Below are 18,024 nucleotides of genomic sequence, written 5' to 3'. Positions count from 1 at the left end.
CAAAAGAACTGGGCAAGCATTGAGAAAGAGGCTTGGGCAGTGCTATATGGTCTGAATAAATTCGATAAGTGGATTTATGGTGCTAAGGTGGAGATCATATCTGATCACAATCCTCTTAAATATCTGAACCAAACCACTCCTAAAAGTCCAAAGCTAACCCGTTGGGCTCTAGCTCTACAAAGGTGGAATCATTCCATCACACATAGACCTGGTGTACAGCATCGAGGTGCGGACGCTCTATCACGACTGAAATAATTCATCACTTGTACAAAAAAAAGGTTATGTCTGTATTTTTGATATTTGCATATGTATGAAACCAGTATACATGTTATATTAGTTTTAATTTTTTTTGAATTTATTTGTTTTTGATTTTGTAAGTAGGTTATAGTGTTTTTGTATATTTATATATTATTCATGAATGTAATAAAATCAGCCACTGTGGGCTAATTTTATGCTTAGGTGGGGCGTGTAAGACATGCCAATTTTGGCAACCCTTCTCACCCCTGAGAGTAACCCCGCTTGCCTAACGGAAGTGGGGGAGGAGAAAGAGAGAGAGGGAGAACTGGCTGAGAGGCAGCAGAGGAAGGTCGCTCTGCTAGATCGTGATGTTGTTTCTTGTAATATTTTCATAATTTTGTGTCGTAATCTGTGCTGTGTCCCTTATGAACCTGTGAATAAAAATTTTGGGACTAAAAAGGTGTGATCACTGTCTCTACCGCTCATACAAAAGAAACCCCTCGCCAAAGAAAGGGTTTTTACAAATACAATGATACTTGTCAATAAAATGTAAACTGAACACTACGAAGATCAAAATGCTTTTGAATAACATTGTTACAATCATGAGTATTAAAATAAACTGATTTGCAATGAAAATATTAAATCTCTACACTATTAAAAATTCATTCAGTAAAGTTATTTTAAGATTGAAAACATGTTACAGAAAAAAGAAGAAAAAAACTAATTTAATGTCCTGAAGAATTTTTTTCCCAATAAAAATAAAACAGTTACCATAATTGGTTTTAGATATTTCGTTTAGTTTGAAGTATTCAAAAAGTTATGAATATCATGAAAATTTTATGTCTACTATTTATTTTCCATCTTCAGAAATTTTCAAGTAATCAATTCTTTCGAAGGCAAGCAGAATACTTCTAATAAAAATACTTCATTTTGTACACTTCTTAATTTTTTTATTTCCGTATTTTTATGGACTGTTACACAACAAGAACTTAATGAAATTTCGCTGTTCTAACTAACCAAATTTTACGAAATGAAGATAGTTTGATGAAGATTGCTGCTGACTATCTTTCATCCATACAGTAATAAATCTGACAGCCCACTGTTCCTTATCTGAAGTCGTATTGTTATGACTAGAAAAGTATGTAAAGTTTTAATATGTCAGCAAGGCATGTCAAAATGGAAAATGATTTATAAGGCGGTAGACATACACTGGAAAATTGTAATTTGGCGCGTAATTTGTAATTTTAATTTCTAATTTGGCGCGGACTGAATGGCTCTGTGGTAGAATACAATGAACTGAAAGCGACAGTTAGCAAGTTCGTATCTGACTGCAGGCAAGTTGCCTAAAAATAGTTTTGTTATTGATCTACTTTGTTATTTCTTTTTTGTTCTAGAATGTTCTTATACTTCCTGTATCTTTATAAATCTAGAAGATTCGAGTCATCTTGTAGATAAAAACAGATGTAAGGTTCCTTGAATAAAGTCTCGAGTTCAGATTAGCGAGTGTTATCTTTGATTTTAGTTAACACACGGTTTATCTACGCTGACTTCATTTACGCGACAATATCATACAAATATTAGTACTGGTGGCTTAAGAAAGGAATACACAAAAGGTACCAGTTATTTCAAAATCGAGAGCACGTTAAGTTCATTTTTAGTTTTCAGATTATGCAATAATTATTGACATTTATCTTACCTTGAATGAATTTCTTAAAAGTAGATTAAGTCAAACTGAAAAAGTAACCAAACTTAAAACATTCTTTTTAAATAAACATGATTCGAATCTGTTCATGGTACCTAACCCATCACGCAGGAAAATCTACCTTATGCTGCGTATAAGTGATTTCTCCCCATAAATCATTTGCTACCTGGTTTCGAAATCAACTACGAAAAGAACACAGCAGTTCACTTAAGTTTCTTTTGATACAATTATTTACAAAAAAAAAAAAAAAAAATCGCGATCACCGTTAAAAATGCGTGAAGATCATAATACCCACCTGAAACCTTGGATGTTTTAAATATTAAATCCAATGTACCCTTTAAGACACCTATATAAACATTACTTACCTCGAATAGAAAAACTTGGCTATATTCGTTATCTTTCATAATTATAATACAAAGAATTTGTAACGAAATTGCATTCCCAAATATACATATGCAAACACGAGTTCTTAATGCAATTGCCGAACTGCACACGTGTAAGCATAAGAAATTCTCCCTCTAATCAGTGTGATGATCCTACCTGTGTGGTCTCGCCATTCTTTTCTTTTCGTTGGAGGAATTCCCTCGACGCAACATTCCTCGGGAAGGCATACATCGATCTTTCAGTGTTGATCAAACAAAGACTTCTATTTTTGCAACATGATTTACCGGAGGGAAGGGATGGAAATTTGTTATTGATCAAATATGGAATAAATTTGAACAATTTTTAACTATAACGACCCATTTGATACGATTCGTTAAATATCAGTGACATCCATGCAATGCATGACATCCATCCCATTTTTAGAGCTTGACATCCATGCAAAATTTTTGAATATCCTTTAGTGACGTAGCCAACGCGAGCAGGTTTAACGCCACTCTCTTAAAAATTAAGGTGTACGTACACATTTGAAACTTCGAAAATCGTTCAAAATATCGAATATTTTTTTATTGCTTCAAAATGTTCTCTGATCATTTATCTTTCAAACGATACCAAGATGTTGTCAATATTCGAAATATTTTTCGAGTTAATTATTTTTTTTGAGTTACTTTCACTTAAAAACTCTAGTTTCGGTTTTTTTAAACTCATTTTATGAACAATGATATTTTTCCACTATGTTGCTTCATTCAAACAATTATAACTCAACAAGAAATTAAATACAATTATTTATATATCAAAATAATCTGTATGAAAAAGTGGATGTTTTGTGCCTCAATCAAAGATATTTATATAAATAAATTTTTAATAGCTATTTAAAAGTTAAAATTACAGAAAAAATCCTGCTTTTTCAATTCATCGTTGATGAAAAAATTGGTTAAAAAACTATATTTTTATAATTTGATTGAGGCAGACAACATGAAGACTAATATTAGGCATAATTTCCACCTAGAATTGTGTGTCTGTATAAATTATAATTTTAGATATCATGTTTCAAAAAATATGCTAATTAGCTCATTAAATATCATTTAATTAATTGATAATATAAAATGGTTTTTTTCTCACTGCAATGAGTTTAAACATATATTAATGACCTTCTGCAAAAAAAAAAATTGGATTTTTAAAGTTAATTTTTATTTTTAATCTTCTAGTGTGTACGTACACCTTTAACAGTTTTCGATTTGACGATGAATTTCGGCAAGAGTCCCTTTCCTCTTTATAGCAGCATTAAACGGAAAGGGAAAGGAAGGGGAGAGAACTGACTTCATTCGTACTGAGGAGCCTAAAATTTCATAGAGGTCAATGCTTTAAAATTGTTACAAACTATTTCAAAGCTTTTTTTTTTTTTTTTTTTTTTTTTTTTTTTGTAAAAAGCTTCTTCTATAAAGGTTAACTACGCCGCTAATAGTTTTATGTTTGAAATCCTACTTATCCATGGGAAAATAACATGAATAAAGAAGTGCAAAAACCCGATTGTATCGGTAAAAGTACTGTATTTCGATAACAACGTATCGCAACTTTTTTTTTTCTTTGTCTAAAAGTTATTTTCCCAATTCATCTATTATAACTATAAATATTCTCGCAATCGTTTCGTCATATTGTCTATTTTAAGAAAATTCGGTAATTAATAATCGATACTGATTGGAAATGCAGTCAATTGGGGACGTCAATCCGCTTCTCGAGAATTGTGGATTTTTTTTTAGTGTAATAGAACTTCGCATGTTAAGATTTTATAAACTTAAAGAATACTGAACAAATTAAAAGGAAACGACATATCCAGTACTCATTTATTTCATATGATATCCCTACCCTAACATGAACCGAATAATAATGCGCCCATACCGCTGTCAAAATCCTACGTGACAAAAATAGTTTCCATAGAGATTCAGGACAAGGTTTCTAAGAACGTTAAATGCATTGAAAGATGTTCAGAAATCTTGCTAATGCTTGATAACAATTTTTGCATTCTGCTGATATTAAAATAACTACTAATAACAAATCAATAACAAAGAAATCTCGAGAATTTTATATCCTCTCATTCTCCCTGAATAAATATGGAAAATTTAATTTTAGCGGAATAAATTGGCGTACAAAACAATTTCAAAATAATTTACTGCATCATGTTACGAAAAAGAACCCCAAACAACCCAATTTCAAAAGGGGATTCTTTCCCCGCATTTCCGACGCATACATTGCTGTTTAGTACCTCAGTTTTGTAATTCCCAGTACACACAATAAAACACGACTTAAAAAAGTACATAAAATAGATTGGCTTTTCGATGTGGCCTTTCCACTTTTAAACGAGTTTGCTCCTCAGAATAGCAACAAATAAAATTAAAAAGATTACCACTATGGGAATTCGAAAATCATCATTCAACATTTAATAGGATTTTATTAATTTTTTCATTGCATACATAAGCCTACATCTGAAATTCTATATAATTCAATTTCTTTCGTTGTACTGATAAATTCTGATATGAAAGCACTTAAAGAACAAAACTTTCTTGAATATTCAGAAATCGAAATCTTGCTTTTATTTGTGTATCAAAAATAACACAAATTGTTCGAAAATATTTGGATTGAAATGCAGAAAATTATACTTGATGTAATGTTCATATTAGCTTTGTAAGCATTACTTGAAGACCACATAAGTTCTCAAGAATTCTGCTATATATTATCAATTCCTGTAAAAAACTAAATTCGATTCTTAAATAATGTTGATTGCTTGCAGGATTTTTTCTGTTCATGTTCACTTTAAAATTTTAAAACTTTAAAAATTTTCGGTGTTATATAAAGAAACTGGAAATGTGTCAGAACTCAAGTTCCAACTTTTGTATTTGAGGGAATCTTAATTTAAATTCTTTTGCTTTGCCAACAAAAAATGTTTATGAAATCGATTAGAAGCATGAAAAAGAAATTTGTATAATTATCTTACAAATGCGAAAGCAACATTTTTAAGGGGACGAAATAAAGTGAACTCGATAGACTCAATGTACATCTAATAGAAGTGATTTTCACAGACCAATTCTTTATCGCATATATCTTTGCATCAAAATTCCGAAAACAGTATGTAAAAATTACCAACCAGAACACGGATATTTAAAATTAATTCTCTGCCACCGCCGGAACTTGCTAATATGCATAACCTTTCAAACCTGCATGTATTCTTTGAAAAATTGAAATATAAATTTCCAATCAATAGATTAATTCACTTTTGTATTTCCATAAAGATTACTTATATTTTCCATCGAGAAAGATTAAAAAATCTTTTCCACATGAAAAAAATTGAATGCCATATTTCTTTCGAATATAATTAGCTTGCATCATCACATGTTATAACAAAAAAATATTTTAAATTCTTTATTACTTTATCTCACTTGAACATAGATTCATAAAAGAAAAGCACCAATGGCAAAATAAGGCAATTGCCCCTTTTCTCAAAACTAAAGCTCTCAGGAAAAACCGACACATGTAAGCTCAATGGAAACAGCTTCAGCCTTTTTGCAAATAAAGAAAACCCGAGTAAGTCAGAAATTTTTATGTGTGGATTTAAACTGACACATTAAATTATCATTCTAGGAAGAAAAAATAGTGATCATGAATCTTGAGCTCAAAAGTTGTTCGTTCATTTCCGTGTTATCGCCTAATCACCAACTAAATTCGATTTTAAAAAATTTTCTATTTAATTCCGATTTTAATTGACATTATATGCTAATTTACTTTCTATGTTGAGAAAAATTCAAACCAACGAAACTTCCTGAACGTCTCCACCCCTTTTTACTTCTCCAACGATTCACGACTTCTCATTTATCCAATTCCAAAAAATAACCAAATCGGTTGGGTTAAAAATGGCTACATCTAAAAATCATCGGAACTGTTAAAAATAAAAGTTGCTTATCTTTTGAAAAATGGAGATATCGTGACAGCTTGATGTCCTCTATAGCATAACATATTTCAAAGTGTCCCATATTGCCACAGAAACATAGTGAGTTGATGAGAAAGAAGAGGTTATTAACCCCTAACAAGAAATGATAACAGTACATAGCAAGATGCGAGGGGGAAATCACAATTCCTTTTTTTTTTCACAAATTCTTATAAGGCAAAAATTGTTCATTCAGTTTAGGAAGTTTGAAATCAATAAAGTGAAGAGGCAAGTTTCAGTATAATGATTTTATAACTTAATTTACAATTTCTATTTAACGAGTTTCCTTTGTAGTGAAGTTTTAAAGTGGAATGATAAGACTTCATTAAATACTCAACCTTATATATTGGACCAACATAAAAGGCACCTTAAATAAGGTAATTTGTGATGTCCAACCTATACTCTTTTGATACCTATCCTTTTTCAGCCAAAGATTTGTTCAGATCTTATGCTCTCTAACAAATAACAATTATCTTTACAAAATCCGTGTACAAAAACCATTTCTTGGAGTAACATTAAAAATAAAGGCCTAGTATTTTTCCCTTTAGCGTTTCGCTACAAGCTCGTATAAAAACGATTATTTACTGTCGTCTAGAATTTTTTTTTTTTTTCCATTAGTGCGAAGAACCAATCAGAACTTTCAGAGATTTCATCTTGTTTGCAAATGTATTTTATTAAATTTAAATGCATTGATTAACATTGCATGTAAATTTTATAAAATTTAACGCGTTTTCCCAAAGATATTGATATTTTTATTACTTTCTTGAAACGTTTCTACGATTGAAATTTTTAATAAGCCTTTTAAATATCTTTATCATGACTAAGTGTTTACAGTTTTTAAATTCTTTGATTTCGTGCTAAGTAATATTACAATTGTATTTTCGGTGGTGTGGTTATTCTTAAAAGGTCAGTTTTCATCCGGACATTGTATGATTACTGAAGTATAAGTTTGTTGTGAATACGTTTTATCACTATTCTGCTCATTAGATAACAAAAGGGAGTCAATAAAATTTCAAGGTTTTAGGTTTTGTTAACAAAAAGATGTTCTAGAAATGGTCCTACAAAAATGTCATCCGCAGAAAAATTGAATTCCAAGAAACTTCATCTAAAAATTAGATCCGTTTTATTCGATAAATATATATTCTTTTGCAAAAAAGAAAGAAAAAAAACTTCGAAAGAGATAGTGCGTACCATTGAAAGCAGACTGATATTTATGACTTTATATAATCTTCGTACCATTAGAAATTAAATCTTCAAAATACACGTGCAACCACACCTGAGAATAAAAAAAAACCTTTAAGATTGTTCTTAACCACATTTAATTAAGATTTATAAACTTCCAAGAACGAAGAAGCTACAGAAATTAACGCACTTCGAAAACTTAACGAAACGATACCTGTTTATAATCAAGGAACTGTTGGAATGGAAACCATTGTCAAGCTCTCAAAAATTCAGTTTTAATTAATCTTTTGAGGATTTTTTTCTTTATTTCGAGTCCTATTACTTTATAAAATATCCAAATTTCATGTGTAACGGTAGGATAAAATCAAGCAACCAAGTCAAAACGTTCATCACAATCACCTTTGTTTTTTGGGTTCAAATAAAATGGAAGTATTTTCGAGCAATGGAATTCCACAGGGTTTCTCCACATCAGCAGAGAATTTTGAAATTTTGTTCAAGCTAATTTGATTAATCCTAGCGAAAAGTTTGTTTCAGTGCCTTAGAAATACAGAAAACTTCAATTTTATATTTTTTCCATTCAATTTACTTTTAAGAAGCGTCTTCCCTGGAACAAAGATTACTTTAGGAAAACTTAAAAAATTTCTTAATATGTTGTTACTTATTCCCCTTGAACCAAATCCAAGCGATCGAATCGCATAAGATTACAGACTCCCCCTCATTTGCCAGCTGCCTCAGAGGCGCCAATACAGTTAATGATATGTGGGTGGGGGTGGGGGGAAGAGAAGCGTCGGCCGAGCAGTGGCAAGGGGAATACATCCTTTGACCTCTGATGAAGAAAAGACTTTATATGGCCAGATTTTATCCTAGGTAAGAGCGTTTGAACATTCCTTGGATTGGTGCATTTCTCAATATAGTGTTAATAATATGGTGAAGTGAAATGGAATTTCTTCCATAATTTTTTTAATATTCTTTCAAACATAGAAAGGTTATTATTTTTTTTTTTTTTTGCAATTTATTACTAATTTTTTGAATGTTAAAATATAAGTGTTACATTCCATTATGAACGGAGAGTCAGATGAAATGTGATAAAGAATATAATGCATTTCACTGAGAGTTTCTTTTTAAACATCTCCATCAAATTTTGGATAATTTAACCTATTTACCTAGAATGTCCACTACTAGATAATAAAATTTAAACTAAATAAAATCTTGCATTTTCATTTAATCTTGAAATAAATTTGAGAATATTGTTGGATGCATGCGGTCTAAAAAATATTTACTCTTAATTTCTTACTAAATATGTACTAGTATTACTGAGAAAATAAAAACTATAGATCTATTTGCAGGTTAAATCTTAAAAATAGCGCCTTCTTCAAGCCATTTTCTCCCTTCCTCTTTGTAAGGCAGGGCTCGACCAAAAACAGACTTGGTAGGTTGCATCAATTACTTCAATTAGAAAACTATCTTTTTAAAAATTAGGACCAGATATATTTTCATCACTGCATGATTTGGACGAAATATGTGGCAATTTGATAACTCCAACATCAAACGATTTGAACAGAGCATTTTAATCATCATACATAAGTTCTCCACAGACCTCTTCTCGACAGGTGCTATTTGTAGTTTATTTTAGTAAAAAGTTGTCCTTTAAAAGCCTGACTATTTGCATGACAACTTGGATCTATAAGCTATGTCGCTTTGCTTACAACTATTCTCATTTTAAAGCAAAAATTATACGAAAATTTGTATGCTCTGTATACTTAAACTTTTCGAATATGCATGGTACCCAAAAAAGATTAGTAGTAAAGAAAACGATTTACATAACGCTATGTACTTTTAGTTCATTTTATACGAATAAAGAGAAGTTAAATTCCTTGTTCTGATATTATTAGGAAAACTTTACTCCAAAGCTAAAGAAATACTTTTGGATTTGATTTAAATTTATTTTTCAACATAAATTGCTTAGCTTTTGATAAAGTTTTTTTAAACTTTCACACTGACTAGAAAAATATACCTTAGATGTTTCAAATTCCTTTTGTAAGAGTTTCAGATAGCTTTAAATTGCATCATAAAAAGCCACGAAATTTTATCAACTTAACGATCTCAAAGTCGTATATAACCAAAATTTAGTTTATAAAACGAAAATAATTTTTTTTAAGTGGCAAAAGTAAATTTAAGTCAAAACGACGTTTAAGGTATACTTAATTCATTAGGAAACTAATATATGCTTTTCTACGCTCGCTTTTAAATTTTGGTCCAAATTTACCAGATTTCAGTACATACAGAAAACATACAACACGAGATTTTATTCATCGTAAAAAATATTAACATTTCTTCCTAGTTTTATATTGAAATTTTGAAAAAATTCAAATGAAATCTCATCCACTTATAGCGGGTTCTAATTAAAAACAACCATCTGCCAATGAATCACAAAACTATTAGCAAGCATAGTTTTCTAAGTTATGGTTGCAGTTGATATCTTGAATGATAATCGATTCATCACAGTATAAAGTAGAGTAGCTCTCCTCAAACTATTTATCTGATCAATTCTCAACGAGATTTCTACATACATAGTTTGCCCCCAAAATAATAAAATTTGACATTAATATACTATAGACAACTGAACAAAAGAATTCAATAAAATGAGAAATATGAGTTAAATTCAAAGTACGAAAGGGAAACTGCATTTTACCTGGTGTGTTACATTAAATAGCCCATTATATCATTTAATACAAGAATGAAATCATAACATAGCATTTAATTTTGCCTCTTATATTAGCGCAAAAACAATTTAAAAGCTGTAGATAAAACTAAATGTGGAATCTGCAACTTATTAAAGCAGTACTTATTATTTTATTTCAGCAATTACTTATTATTTCATTTCATCAAACTAATGATAACGAATAATGCAACCAGTTCTCTATTACAAATACCATGTATAATCGATAATTTAGAGTACGCAATTATAACCAATGCATTCTTCTCACCTTTCTGAGAAGGTCAGAAAAATTAATCCTTCAATGAAGTTTACTGAAGAGTCTGTAAAATTTAATTGTTTTAAACAAATAAAACCACTTTTAAAGAATACGGCAATTTTCATTGCCGATTCCTTTTGAAAAATGTTTGAGCAATGCTACTGTATGGAAAAACAGAATTAAGCATTCACAAAGGCGATAGGCATATAGATATTCTACGGGTTTAACAATTTTTTTAATATTTACACCGAACTCCATTTCTATAAAGACTTCTTGGTAATTGTAAGATCGTATTTCAGTTTCTACAATTTTAAGTTAAATTAATTTGATCAATCTTGCAGCAAATTGAATTTGTATTGAACGAAATCAAACGTCTAAAAAGGAATTTATGTTCGTGGATATAAGTTATTCAACATGCATTAATCACAAGACAAATGAAATGTCAGAAAGTATATTTAAAACGATTCAAAAATTAAAGGACGAGAAACTCCGAAAACGTTTTCTCAGTTAAGGGGCCACAATAATTCCAGATTTTTTCTTCATCCCACGAAAGTGTGGGTAAAAGCTTCAGAAAATTGAAGGTTACGATTACAGCACTTCAGAAAACATGATGCAAGCAATTGCATTTTATTTATTATTATATTATATACAAAAGTGACACTTCAAATTTGGAGAAAGACCGGGTTGCTCAAATAGCTAGTCCTAAAAATTAAATTTACAGACGCTTTACTATGAAAAATTAAGTATTTTAGAAAGTTATTTATTAAATTTAAAGCTACTAAAAATTTAAAGTTAAATATTAAGTTAATTAATGAAAATGAACATTTCAAAATTCAAAAATTTCGTTTTTTGTACTCTTGGAATATCCAAGTCTTTCCAATTCTCAATCTCATGTAATTTATAACTGCATCTTCATAAATATAACAATATGAAATAGCTATGAAAACTTCATTTATCACACTGTTTAAGAAATCCTTTTAAATTTTTTAAATACAATTCTATAAGTACAACATAATGCAGACTAGTAATATTTATCATTGTTTTTTAAAAAATATATATTTAAATGGTATCATTTTCAAAAGTATTGGTAAATTACGATTCCAAACTTTTTTTTTTTTACAAAAAAAAATTGATTGCCATCACACTGAAAACGGAGAGGAACGACACACTTCAATTACTGCAGTTCATTTTCTTGGATATAGTGAAAGGGCACATAGTGAATTAAAACAGGAAAAAATTTTTAATGTTACGAGAATGTATAATCATGAAATAATGTTTAAAAAATTATTTTTAACTACATGAAAACTCAATTTAAACTGAGACTGATTTTTAGCACAGCAATGAACTTTCCGTGACTTGAATAAAATCCGATTCTGATCTTTCAATGATTTTAATAAACACTATATTACTTCAATTTGTAATATGTTCTCTTGAGATATATTGAAAATTTTGTGGCAATCAATTTTTTTAAAAAGAGTTGTAAATTTACAGCCTTTATATACAGAGCATCACTGGACATATTTCAAATACAACTTTCAGATTTTAAAAGCTACATAATTAATAAAGAACAAGCATATGAAAATAATTTGAAATAATACAACTTAAGGGGAGTTTTTTTTTTTTTTCTTTTCTTTTTTCTTTCATTTTTTTTCTCTTTGTATTTTTTTTTTCTTTTTCTTCTTTTTTTTTCTTTTTCTATTTTTTTTTCTTTTTCTCTTTGTATTTTTCTTTTTCTATTTTCTTTCTTTTTTTTTTTGCTTTTTTTTAATTGTTTTCTATTTTTTATACATTTTTTTTTCTTTTCATTATTTTTTTCTCCCCTTTAACAGACAAATCAATAGCATACATTCCAGCACAATATTTAACTATGCTTACAATTAATTCATAAATTTGATTGCATACAAACAGTTAATATTTTTAAAGGCATTGCGGAAATTATTAAACAGTTCCCACAAACAACCAATCAAAATATTACAAATTATGCATGGGCTTTGTTTTAAAATTGGCATATACATGCAGTGAGAATTCGCTATACACTCGCACAAAATTTTAAAATACATCCTATTTCATTTTATATATTTTTTAATAATTTAACAAAACGCAAACGTCAAGGTCACAATTACTGAGCTAAAAAGTATAGTTTTCCTTAATTTTCGAACTATGCAGAAGCACTTTAACAAAAAGGCTCGAGAATTTTTCGTAATTAATTTTACAATAATATTCAAGCTTGTCCTGAAATTAAGCCTGAAGTACTTTCCTGACAGCTCGGCCCATACAGTTCATTATGACGGAAAAAATTACTATTTTACACAATACTTCATTTCAATATACAAATATAATTACAAACTGAGACATCAAAAAGCAAATCGTACTACATTCATATACTTTCTGAATGTTTCAGTAAAGAAAAGTAATAACCGTAACTATTCTTATTTTGTGTACACTCAGAAATGCTTTTTTGCTTTTGAAACAGCCTACACAGGTATTTTCTTAGGAATTTATTTCTGTTATTTTGTGAAAAAGAAAAGTCATTATTAGCATTCATACCTTAACACAGAAACTTAATATTTATACTTCTAAAGAGAATTCGACTACTTTATTTTTTATTTATTTATTTATTTATTTTTTGCACCAATGTATATGTATTCATTTTTCAAAAAATATAACCAGATAATATTATATACAATATAAAATTTGAAATTCCATTTGCAGATAACTTATAATGAACAGCCATAAAAGCTTTATATAGCATAAGTTTATAATTAGTAAATTCAATATTTTGCCTTTTAGTCAGCGGAAAATACCAATATTTTTAAAAACTGCATCCTCACAGAAGCATTGGACAGTTGAAAATATACATAACTAAAGTCTTCATTCACAATATGAATATTTAATATTAATCGGTTAAGCAATTGCGCCTTCTGAACAAACTTCCATAGTCTCCGACTTCTGCTGATGGACATCACAGCACAGAACAGAACATAAAGGTTGTTGTTATTGGTGTTAAAGAGCTGTTGCTGGAATGAATGGATCGCCACAGGAGTGATTAAAAGAAATTGTGCTAGCTGCTAGACGGATAAGACACTTTGAGTTTATGAAATAATAGAATTTTTAAAAGTCGCTTTGAAAGTACATAGCAGGATGAGGGTAATACTTATTGAAATGGCAACACGATCCTTTACTGAAGATAGAAATGTGTTTTTAAATCTTCAGCCGTGTTGATGTGTCAAATCTTTCTTGCTGATGAGCATCGTTTCTTATGACTTAGAATGGCGTCACATTTTATCAGTCATTCGACATCCGTCTTCCTTAACCCACATGTATCAAAACTGTGGGGAGAAATCACTGGTTAAGAAGCTAAGTAAGTGTGATGACACAGGTATGGTATAGTCAGTTCCAAGCATGAAAGCCATTCTATGTTTGGTTAAATTCAGATTGCAGATATAATGGTCAAGATTTGCACACAACCACTGACTTTAGAATTGTAGCTGCTATATTCTAAAAGCAGGTAATAAAAATCATTGGATATGCACGTGCTAACCACATCATTGGCAGATTATGAAGATAGCATTTACTTCAACTCGAGCAGTATTTTATCGGCTTAATAAGGCTGGATGCAGATTGCCGAATATTATGCTCTCAACGTAGAAAATGTCTTTGGCACAATTTAATCCTTTTACAAAATTCCACAGAGAAGTTTATCTCAATGGAAAATTCGTAAGGTTACCTGCAGACACTCGGAAGATAGGAGACACTCCCCATGATACAGTTCTTTGTATTCATAGCTAAATTTCTTGAACCAAAAGATATTCAGTACATCCAGCAATCTGTATGACTGCCCAGACTTTTGTTCATTGGGAGATTCCCAACGTACACCAAGAACCGATGGCTTATTCTCCATTTTTCTGAAGATTTTTCCCAAGAATGCTGATGGGCATCAATAGCTGTGACGTCATGCCCGTTGGCCTAAATTTTTTTCTTCTCCCCAACCTGTCGGGGATTTGTTTCCTCGCACCTGAAGGCGAACCTTGGACTTGTTACTATGACGTTGCGAGTATGCATGGATACGATACGCTCCAGATATTTGTAAGCCAGCAGCTTCAATTTGGTTAATAGGCAAATCTCTACACAAATTTAAAGTAACAATCGTCATGCGAGAAGGCACACAATGTAGTAGAATGAGCAGCAATCAATCACTTTTAAACATATCCAACATAAAGTATCTGGCACAGTTACATGGAACAGATACATCAGCAGTCACTGACAATTTTTTTTTTCTCTTTTATGGCAAAAAAAAAAAAAAAAAAAAAAAAAACTTATGATGTTGCAGTTTTCAAAAATAGTAGTATTTATATGTCAGAATTATCAAATTTTAAAATCCTAAAAGATAATATTTTCACAAATTCTACTGTTAACCAATGGAGCTATATAAATATTATACACAAAAATTTATATACGTTAAGTTTTTAAAATATTGATTCAAACGATTAATAGTTACAAACAAAAATTTAAGTCCCTTATTTTTTTTTCAGATTAACTTCAATATAAATGTGTAAAAGTAATATTTACATTTAAAACCTCACAAATATGGATTAATGCAAAAATATATAAATTATGATGCATAAAAAATTTCTACTTTGAAACATAATTTTGGGCAAAATATTGCATATAACTTTTGTTGATGTAAGACAAAAACATTTATACATTTCATATAGCATAAAAGCAGTTTTCACTCCATATCTCACCACAATATGAATATATGATTGCAAGGAAATAAGCATTTCTGTGAAAAATACTTTAATACAAATTGTAAACATATGTCAGCGCATAAGCCAGTTTTTTTTTTTTTAATTGCTTTCAAGCCAGCTTTTTTTTTTTTAATTGCTTTCAAGCCAGCTTTTTTTTTTTTAAATTGCTTTCAAGCCAGCTTTTTTTTTTAATTGCTTTCAAGCCAGCTTTTTTTTTTTAAATTGCTTTCAAGCCAGCTTTTTTTTTTTAAATTGCTTTCAAGCCAGCTTTTTTTTTTTAAATTGCTTTCAAGCCAGCTTTTTTTTTTTAAATTGCTTTCAAGCCAGCTTTTTTTTTTTAAATTGCTTTCAAGCCAGCTTTTTTTTTTTTAAATTGCTTTCAAGCCAGCTTTTTTTTTTTAAATTGCTTTCAAGCCAGCTTTTTTTTTTTAAATTGCTTTCAAGCCAGCTTTTTTTTTTTAAATTGCTTTCAAGCCAGCTTTTTTTTTAATTGCTTTCAAGCCAGCTTTTTTTTTAATTGCTTTCAAGCCAGCTTTTTTTTTAATTGCTTTCAAGCCAGCTTTTTTTAAATTATTTTTTTAATTATTATTAATTTCCGATCCGCTTTTTTTTATCATTTTCCAATAAAATTTAAGTTTGCTTTTAATTTCAAGCTTGTTTAAAGACTTTTTTGGAATTGTTATTAACTTATGCAAATTTTTAATTCAACACGGCTTAAAAAATTTCACAGAAATGCTCACCCCACAGCTGCGAAAGATAATATAATATGAAAATTTGAAACTTCATACATTGGTGCAAAAAGTAGATTTTCAAAACTGGAAATATTCTACTTTTGAGGTCTCAGTTTGTTTAGAAAAAAAATTATGTAGACAAAAATCAACAAAATCTTTAGTGAAATTCCAGAATCACAATATTACTTTAAAAAAGTTGGAATCATTTAACATTCTTGAAATTTTTTAAAATTTCAAACAGATTTTTATTTGAAAATCCAAACTTAAAATAAGTTTTCAGATGACAGCAATGAAATACATTTAACTATACAATGCATGTAACTGAAAATCAAATATTTTATCATACAATCTAAGTTTTCAATGATATCCTTATATGTTAAAAAGAAAAATTATGTTTGGAATCATCTTAAAATAAATTTACTACCAGCTTAAAATATTTAAACTGTACTTCTGTAAACTAATCCAACAATATATATCTGAAGCAAAAGCTTTTGCTTTAAATACACCGTTAATTCGGGTCATAAAGCTAAATGAGCAACCTTAGTTCATATTCAATAAATGTATAGTGCCATCTTACTAATCAGAAGAGACAATATTATAATTATGCCACACAGATATATATAATTCATTATACATGCTGTAAACGCGAACAATTCAATTTTCTAGAATGTAAAAGTTAATGTTTTCAAACATAGATAGTTGCTTTTAAAATGAAACAATATCTCCATATTCAAATTCTGTTACCGTAACAACGCTTATTCACTAGAAGTTCATTATTACTAATCAACCATTAAATGACAACTGAGAACTGATATTTTTAGTGAATTCCATATATTATAACGATTCTGTATTGGAAAAGTTTTAATAAAATTATTTACCGTATTTTATGCTATTAAAATAAATTAGAATTCCACGATATTTTATTACAATATTAAATTTTGTAAGTATGATTAGGCTTCCATACCTTAAAAATTACAAAGTTAATTCTATTAATAAGGTTAATTTCGAATTCAAATACAATTCGCTGCAAAATTGATGCAAGTACAATAGCCTAGAATAAATTTCAAATTTTTTTTTCTTTAAAATCAAATAATTACAACGAAATCAGGAAGTCAAGGATCTGTAGATCATGAAATTATCCCATTCCATTAAAAATTAATTAAAAAGAATTTTAATGTTCCCATTGAAAATTAAATTTATAAGTTTGGCATAGAATATGAGTACCAATAATTTTTATTTATACCTTGATAAATGCGATGATTAAATTAAGAGTCAAAACGTAAATATTAGATATATCAATTTTGATCTTTTGAGTAACGCTGAATTTTGATCTATAGCTGTTTTAAACAACTGCAGCAGAGATGATTCTTTTACCATTTATTGACTATTTAGTTAAGTTTCGAATTATGACGCTACATGGCATCAAAATTTAAAAGACAACTTTCATGCAAGAGTACATTTTAATAAGCATAAACTACATTTGTGTAGAATAAGATATCTAATTAAGATTCAAACAATCGACTTTTCGTGATAATGAGCGAGAAGAATGCATTGACAATTTGAAGATCGCATTTTTATTTATGATTTTAAAGCGTAAAAATACCTTCTTTATAAATATGCAGAAAGATATGAATGTACAATTTATATTTCAATAAACCCGAAAAGTGTAATGGACCATTGTAAGTAATTGAAATCTAACCATTGCCCCCCCCCCCTCACCATCCCAAAGACATTTTGGCTAAGGATGACATTTATCGAAGATTTCGATGCCAAAACTCAACGAAAATTAAAAGCATATATTCTTTAAAATCTTATAAAACTAAAAAGAAATCTTCAATGCATTAAAAACCACAACTTCGAAAATAATTTAAATTCATCGGCAGATGGCTGATTTTTTATGAAACTATTCGCGAAAATGTTGGGATCAAAGTTTATGCCATTTTTCAAAGTTCATAAATCGAAAGGAAATGCTTTATTGACTATCTGCAAATGTAACAAAATTAAGAGCTTCTGTAAAATTGAGTGTCAAAACAACGCAGTTTTTTTCTTAATTTAAAGCATCTCCACGGAAAAATTCAAAGAAACACAA

Source organism: Argiope bruennichi, chromosome X2 (genome assembly GCF_947563725.1).
Source record: "Argiope bruennichi chromosome X2, qqArgBrue1.1, whole genome shotgun sequence".
Taxonomy (NCBI): Eukaryota; Metazoa; Arthropoda; class Arachnida; order Araneae; family Araneidae; genus Argiope; species Argiope bruennichi.
Note: the sequence above shows the minus strand (reverse complement) of the source record.